The 8,401-nt window shown below is 38.3% G+C and overlaps 1 long non-coding RNA gene across 1 annotated transcript; it reads right to left on the minus strand.

The window, feature by feature from the left end:
* Positions 1-697: 697 nt before the first annotated feature.
* LOC134139842 (uncharacterized) lies at positions 698-6,649 on the minus strand. The gene is made up of 3 exons (XR_009958269.1): positions 6,449-6,649; positions 1,619-1,812; positions 698-1,070 (listed from the first exon to the last, which is right to left on the minus strand). It is a non-coding gene; the product is annotated as an uncharacterized LOC134139842 (long non-coding RNA).
* Between the last annotated feature and the right edge of the window lie 1,752 nt (positions 6,650-8,401).

Raw genomic sequence — 8,401 nt, forward strand, 5'->3', positions numbered from 1 at the left:
GGGCAACACAGGGGGCTGCCAGTGCCCAGGTTCGCCAGGAGAAGCTGCAAAAAGGCACTCGTCCTGTGGCACACCATCGTCATGACCTTACGCACCTGAGTCACAGCTACCGTAAAAGGACTGGTATCAGGTTGGGATTTACAGCCTGGACGCCTCTCCCACATCGCCCTATTCACAGACATACCTTTTCTCCGTAGTATAAAAGGCTCAGGTTATTATGTGTGGTGGGTAGAGGAGAGAGATTCCCTTTTAATCAAATTATTTTGTACAGAACTCACTCCCTACCCCAACAACCCCACCTCAACTTTTATAGTTAGAAGTTTCCTCTCCCCTCCTGTTGCAATCATATCACTGGGCAAAAAGTAATTAAAGAGTCAGTGGACTAGAGAGAAGAGACCTAAATCCTTTAAACGGTGACCAGGACACACACCAAGAAATGCTGAGGTCTAATTGCTACTCCAACAGTTCTTCATATATATGCACAGAAGCAAAATACTAAGTACTGAGTGCATTTCAGTGTGAAAACATGTGCATCCAGAGAATTAGCTGAGGGACTGGAGGTAAGGATCCCAATTTGGGATTTAAGATTCTAAATTAATGGTTCTCATTTTAAAAAAACTTCAGTCCTTTATAAATTTAGGCCAACAAGAAGTATGAAGGGCACGTCAAACTTGAAGCACAGGCTCTCCAGGCTAAGACACCACGCTTTCCTTTCCCTCCACGAGATACTTTAATCACCCTGCAGACACTGTTGATTTATTTGCAAAGACATATTCATTCTTGCGACAACATTTCTTTGAATATTTGCCATTTACAACAAAATACGCTGTTCCTAATTAATTGTCCAACTTCATATGGCAGCTACAGTGACTCCATAGCCTTAGATGTCATCTTGCAATAAGGAGCACGTCTTTCCCAGGCGAAATCTTGATAGCATGACAACCTCAGACCTTAGGTGACTTTGTTTTGCATTCTGTTTTCCTCCATAATCCCAAAGAAATATTTTCAAAGTTTGTTACATGCACCTACCCTTGCAGTTAATTTATTATACTGGTTTATTTTTGAGAGATCTGTGAAAATAGAAGTACATAAAACATTGCCAAGATTTCTAGAAAATCAGAATATTATTTAGCACAAAAAACAAAGACCTACGGAAAAGCAACTAAAAAATGGCATCTGAATCACTGCCTCAGTTTTTCCACAACTTCTTTATATTTGTTCAGGATCTGTAGAAACTTGAGGGTTTTGCCTCATCTCTTCCTCCCCCTGAAACCTAGCTATGCCCTTTTTTCTGATTAGCAAAGAAGAGCTGTTTATTGAAAAAAAACCTCCTTTTGTAACTGCTGGTCCCCTTCTTCACACAACGTAATTGGTTAGCCAAAGCTCAGTTTAGCCATCTATTTTCTGGCTACCGGCTTATCTGGCAGGGTAGTATTTGCTTTTACTTTATCCAAGGATGACAAACTCATACAGTTTTGTAGCCCTCTGCTAAATGTAACGTTTTCTCCAAACCTGCTTTAGGCATGACAAATTGCAATAAGGAGGTTATGTTATGTTGTATATATGGAAGCAAATAACATATGCAGATGGATAGAGATATATTTAGCCATGCACCAACCTGTCACATCACTGACGGATGAGAAGTCGGCAAGTTTCACAGACATACTGATTTCGTTAAAACTTTTGGTAAAGGGTTTTTCTCCAGTCACTGGCAGAACAAAACACCAGCCAAACCCCATTCTTTTAAAACACAGGCACTGCCAAAGCTATGTTTAATCACAACAGATTCCAAGAGTTTTACTTGCTTTCGACCTGAGAAGGAGAACAAAATAGCGAAGCTTCTATACAGTGAAACAAAGCAGTTTACGGATGCCTCTCCCACAGGTACGAAGTGTGCAAGACCAAAGACTACTGGTAAAAGCTGATTTAAACTATTCCCCCTGGGTTACATGATATAACATGCTGTTACATATGACTGTTCTTGTCTCCCGATGAAATCGGCATCTATGGACTTCTGTGAATACATTTACATTTTTAGTGTTCCTTTAATCTGCAAAAAACCCATTACATTTGTGAAAGTTACATCTTGTCCTTGAATGTTTCTTTTTTCTCTAAACTGCCTGGTTTATTTTGTCACTTATCTATTGTCTCCTCTTTCTTTGCAATCTCTTGATATCATCTGTGAATTTGACTGACATGTAAAGTTTTCTTCTGTTACTCTTTCAGGGTCATTTATAGAGAAATGTATTAAAGTATTAGTCTTGACACTAATCCTCAGTGAGCTCCACTTAGCTATTTTAACATTCATAATTGCTTTGCCATATGATTTTTCATCCAGTTTTGTATTAATACCACAATAATTCCTCTGTTTATTCAAAGGTACATTAAAAGATGTTTAAATTGGATTCCCTTGGGGAAATCCCTCAAATTTCTGCAGAAATCTAGCTACGTTATGTCCATTATCTAATGAAATTATGACTGTATCAAAGAAAGCACTCAAGTTTGTTTGGCACATGCTGTTCTCAGACCCATGTGGCCTGCAGCATGTTTAGCTATGCTCATATATAACTGCTTATATAATGATTACCTCAGTATTCATTTATGCAGTAATGAGAGCTTAGGCTAGCTTGTTGGAATTACTCCTTTATCTCTCAAATTAGACTTTCTGAACAAACATACTGTATAGAAGTAGGGATGCATAGGGCTTGACCACAGCATAACAAAATGTTACTGTTTGCTCGCTATAGTGAGTTGCTTGCTTTTGCATATTTAGAGAGATATATGCTCAGGAATTTTACTAATAATGCAGGAGTTATAATTTCTATTCTTTAAATCTGCCTCTTCCAAGTAAAATGAAAAGAGAACTAGCTCAATATTTATAAGTTTGCTTATAAATGCTTTCTTGATATAAAAGTTCAAAATGGGAGAAGTAACTTCTTTCTCTTCTAGAAAAAATATAGTTTCCAGCCAAATGTTAATCATTAGTTAGTTTTAAAAGTGTCCCTGTATTTCTCAACACAGCAAAAAGAGGCCCAATGCCCATCATATCCATCTCTCTCCTCAAGAACCTCACTTAATTAAAATAGTTTCCACCAAGAAGCAGGTAGAATAGAGCATACTTGACTATTGGGATCATTCAGACTCTTTCTTGCTGTTCATATGCTCTGGTGCAATGCTGCTGTGACGTTACTGAGAAGGAACCAGGCAGTACAAACTACTCCATTCTGACCAGGTGATGACTGTTATCAACTCCAGTATTCAGGCTGTGCAGTATACACATCTTTCTGTTCTTACTGGCCATAGCATTCAGGCAGCTGTACTTAGAGTTTTCAAGCTATTTATCAGAGAAAATGGTGCTGACTTCATTCCCCTTTAGGTACCTTTCAGCTAAGCACAATAAATGTTAAAAAGTGACTGGAAAAATATCCAACATAACCTTGCTTTCAAGGAAATGGTGTTGTCAGACTGAGGATGAGAAAAGTTTTTAAAAATGTTTTGACTGATTTACTTTTATGCTTTCCTGTCTGCCACTCATAGCTCCATGAGACTTGTCAGATTCATTTTTTTCTAGTGGAAGACATGAATTTTCTTCCTGTTTTGCTCTAAGATAAAATCAAGGAAATAAGAGGCATCTGCCAGTGTTCTGTGATCTTCCCATACACTAAATTTCCCCCCTCAGTGCCTGGACAGCACCATTACAAAGTCTTCATTTAGGGTTGGAATCTCTAAGCTGGTTTCCATAATAAAATCCTCTCTAGTTTGATAGACTTCATGTTTGTTTTCCTTCAGTGAGCCCCAATCTGACTACTTAACAGGAAGATTATCTAAGTATTTAGAGAAACAGCTACTGCATTACACAGATATTGAGCGCTGTGAAGCAGTTCAGTCTTAATCATCTACTCCAGAGTCTAATTGCACCTGTACTATTCCAGAAAAGGAACTTCTTGACCTTATGGGCAATTCATAATTTTGTCAATAGTATCAGAGAAGCCTGCATCATCCTGGTTTGGAAAACATGTTACATCTTAACAAAATTCATGTATTTACCATATTTCTGAGCAATTCCTCAGCATTTCTGTACATACTCCTCTCCACACCATTCACTTCCATCATCATTCCTCCAATGCAACACTCTACTTCTCTCTTGCAGGACTCATTTCCTGAGCTCTCTACCCTTGATCTACAAGTCTCCTAGGTACCTCTTTGAATGAGAAGCCCAATTTCTTATACTTTCATCTCTTCCCAGTAATACCTGGGAACACATGACCTGGACGAACTTGAGAAAACACTATTAGGGTTTTGGCATTTGTTGGCCCTGTTGACTACTTACAAGTCTATCTTGAAGAGTAACTAGGCACCTTAACTGCTAGGTTAACTACAGACACCCTATAGCTTCATCTGATCTCAGGCATAAGTGTTGCTGCACCTTCATTTTTTTTTTAATGTAACTGAAGGCTAAAATGACTTAAACACTGTTTAAACAGCAAAAATGAACATTAAATATTAAAAGTTGAGATTTTCTATCTAATAACTTCACTGAAAAGTTAGGTTCTTGCAGCCCAAACAAGACTTGGAATGAGAAAGGATTTGCAGATTGCTCCCTCAGGCTTACACATATCTGACTTTCACCTAGACTGCCCGTTAGATATCTACGCTCTTTGATAGAGCTAGACCTAAGGCAACAGTAACACACTTCTCTTGTTGCAACCAGAACAAGACAGATAACTTGGCAAAACACTCTTGCACACAGTGTAGAAACTGCAGAATTGTCATCTTGCTTATGGTTTTCTTCAGATGCGTGATTTCATCAAATTCACCACCAAGCATGGGGTAATTTTGTTACTATGGTAAACAATTTATCTCCTTCACTTTATTAATAGTCATTCCAAACAAGTAAAAAAATAGATATGTAAATTTAGATTTATGTCTTTGGCAAAGATGGACTGTTTTGGAAATTAGCAGATATAACTGCCCTACCCAGAAAATCTTCCTGAGGCTTGTGTTGTGTTCTCACAGATGTTCACAAATAAATTCAGTCACTGATTATATTCAGATTAATGGCATCCTGCTCTATTAGAGCTTTGCCAAATCATGATTTTACTGCCAGTCTTGCAAGGTTTTGTGCTTTTCCCTAAAGCCTTAATTATAAAAGATACGTGAATAACCAAAAAGCTCAGCTTTCACGGAATCACAAAATGATTGGGTTGGATGGGATCTCTGGAGATCATCCAGTCCAACCCACCTGCTTAAACAGGGTGACCTAGAGTACATGGCACAGGATCACATCCAGGCAGGCTTTGAGTATCTCCAGGGAAGGAGACTCCACAGCCTCTCTGGGCAACCTGTGCCAGTGCTCTGTCACTCTCACAGGGAAGAAGTTTTTCCTTATGTTCAGGTGGAACTGCCTGTTTCAGTTTGTGCCCGTTGCCTCTTGTCCTGTTGCTGGGCACCAGTGAAAAGTTTGTCTGCATCCCCTTGACACCCTCCCTTCAGGTACTTATAGACATTGATCAGATCCCCCCTCAGTCTTCTCTTCCCCAGGCTAAACAGGCCCAGCTCTCACAGCCGTTCCTCATAGGGCAGATGCTCCAGCCCTCTGATCATCCTCGTAGCCTTATGCTGGACCCTCTCCAGTAGAGTCGCTTGTACCAGGGAGCCCAGAATTGGACACAGTCCTCCAGATGTGGCTTCATCAAGGCTGAGTCGAGGGGCACGATCACCTCCCTTGACCTGCTGGCAACACTCTTCCTGATGCACCCCAGGAGACCATTGGCCTTCTTGGCTACAAGGACACATTGCTGGCTCATGGTCAACTTGTACACCAGCACTCCCAGGTCCTTCTCCGCAGAGCTACTTTCCAGCAGGTCAGCTCCAGCCTATATGGGGTTATTCCTCCCTAGGTATAGGAAAAATTATTTCCTTTCTAAAGTCTACAGCAATTCTTGTCACAAGCTTGACTCACATTACCCTAGGGGCTCAGAAAACAGGAGTTAATCTTCACATTTCCTTAATCACTCTTAAGACTTTCAGGAGTCTGAGTCATGATTTCTAATGCCTACAAGTTGGCAATACTGCACATACATGTGTCATACCATCCATCTGCCAGTAAGCAAAATCTTTTTGAAAAGTCTAATTAGTTGCTACTCACGTTGCTTTTAATAAATGATTTTTTTTAAGGCACAAATCATGATATCAGAAGTTGTATCACTGCACTAGTCACTCAGCAAAGGAAAAATGAATTCCTCATTAATCTGATTAAAAACAATTAGTAAAATCTACCTCCTACACAGCCATGCATGTGAAACCTAAACCCAACAGAACTACTTACATTTTCTTAAGTCAGCAATCTACAAAGCAGAAGGTTGTAAGCAGAGAGATTTTTTACTAAATAACAACTACAGAAGCATTATTTGTCCTGCTATAATTAAAATGCAAGTATAAGATGTACCTTGTTGGTATCTGTTCCATTTGAGGGGTCTCCAGCAGCCTGCTGACTGATGCTCTTCACCCATCAGTGGAGCACAAGCACATTCTGCTCAGGTTAAAGATATTTTGTGAAGAGTTACAGGTCTTTTGCAGTTACCACTGAGATGAACACTTCCACCAGGTCAGCCATGTGACAGCAGATTTGTCATATGCTGTACTTCTAAGAAACTGTTCTAAAAAGAAGGGCAGTGTCTCTTTGTTAATAATATGGGATGGTAGCATTTTGTATTTTTAAATTAAATTTGATGATAAAATTTTATATTTTGTTTATGCTGATATTTAATCATTTTTATGCTTTAATTTACGATGCTTGGCACCAAGTGACCAAAACAAGTCAGGGAGCCATATTTAAAGTAGAAAGTTTACACATAGAGCAAAGCTACTTTCAGGCACATTTAAACTGTTTACCTTTATTATAGATCTGCACCATGCTTTTTTTTGGCTGCCTAACTTTGGATCTACTTTTGAGCTTACAAATAAAATCCTGACTATATTTAGCCCGCACATTAATGATTAGAGCTCAAAATGAATTAAAAACATTTAAATAAAGTCTTTAAGTATTTGCAACCTGTTCATCTGAATCAAAAAATCATTTCTTCCCTCTTTGCGACTCTCAGAAGCATTGTTTTTCTAATTTTCTAGATTACTTCAGAGAAACTACAGGAAAAGTAAGGAAGCTTAAGACGACATTATTATTAATAATAGTTTATAAATAAAGACTAGCAAAGACAGTATGCTACTGATACGATGGAAGTCTGCTGTTCATTTTGCCAGGAACTGAACACATTTATTGGTATACTTCTTGCTATATAAACATTAAACACAGTTTTCTGGCATCATACCAAAATACCCACATGAACATATTGTATGATTCAACGCTTTAATACCTTGGTAGTCTTCCCCAATATCTTGCACTAATGAAAGTTATTTGCAGTCAAAACCTGTGGTCATTTCCAGCAACAAAATGGCATAGAAATTACTTTATTTCTTAGGATACACTTTTAAAAGTTTGTATTAGTACCAGGAGTTACCAGTCTGCATCTCACAAATTTTTTCATTTCCTTTACAAGGATGTCATCCACTTTATGTATGATGCGACTGACTGCTCTCAAACACAATTCAGGAAGGGCAACATAAATGTTTCTCCCAGGCCAAAAAAGTACAGACGTTTTTGCACACATTTCTTTGTCATTGTTGAGCATAGGTTTATGCTTCACTGATTTTATTATTCAGCTTGCCATAATTCTTAGCCTTAATGCAAAAAACAAGAAACAAAACAAAAACCCCAGCTGCTACATGAATTAGAAGGGAAAAATACATAATGCATGCAATAGGGAGGTTGCACTGAGTTAGATCTTAATAAGCATCTGCATCTGTCACTCAGTCATTGCTGATAGTATCTTCGCCAAGATTTCAAACTTTTAAGGAAAAAAGAAATCAAAACTGTGGCAGAAACACTGCGTTAATACTTATGTCTGCAGAAGCATAGTACCTCTATTCACTTATTTCATACAGAAAAATAAGGCAGTTATACCAAGAGCTGGAAATCTCTCCAAATCTATTGTTTCATAAACAAGTGAAAAATTGCTTATGTAAACACTTCAAGATTGCATTGATTACGGTCAAATACATGAAGAAAATACACATCAAATGCTGTTGTCCCTGGGAAGATCATTACACTGGTATATGTATTTGCTTTTCTATGTAACTATAACTTGGTTTATCACAGTTAAATTTAATCCCCTCATATTATCAAGGAAACACTACAGTTCACACAGTGAAAATATATTTCTTGATGCTCTTGGCCTAAACACACTTACATTGTGACTTGTATTCAGCATTTTCTCTAGAACTTCCTAAGTAGACTTTACACACTCTGAACTGCATGTTTGCTTCGTTAGCTTACTTAGTAGAT

Source organism: Rhea pennata, chromosome 1 (assembly GCF_028389875.1).
Source record: "Rhea pennata isolate bPtePen1 chromosome 1, bPtePen1.pri, whole genome shotgun sequence".
Lineage (NCBI taxonomy): Eukaryota > Metazoa > Chordata > Aves > Rheiformes > Rheidae > Rhea > Rhea pennata.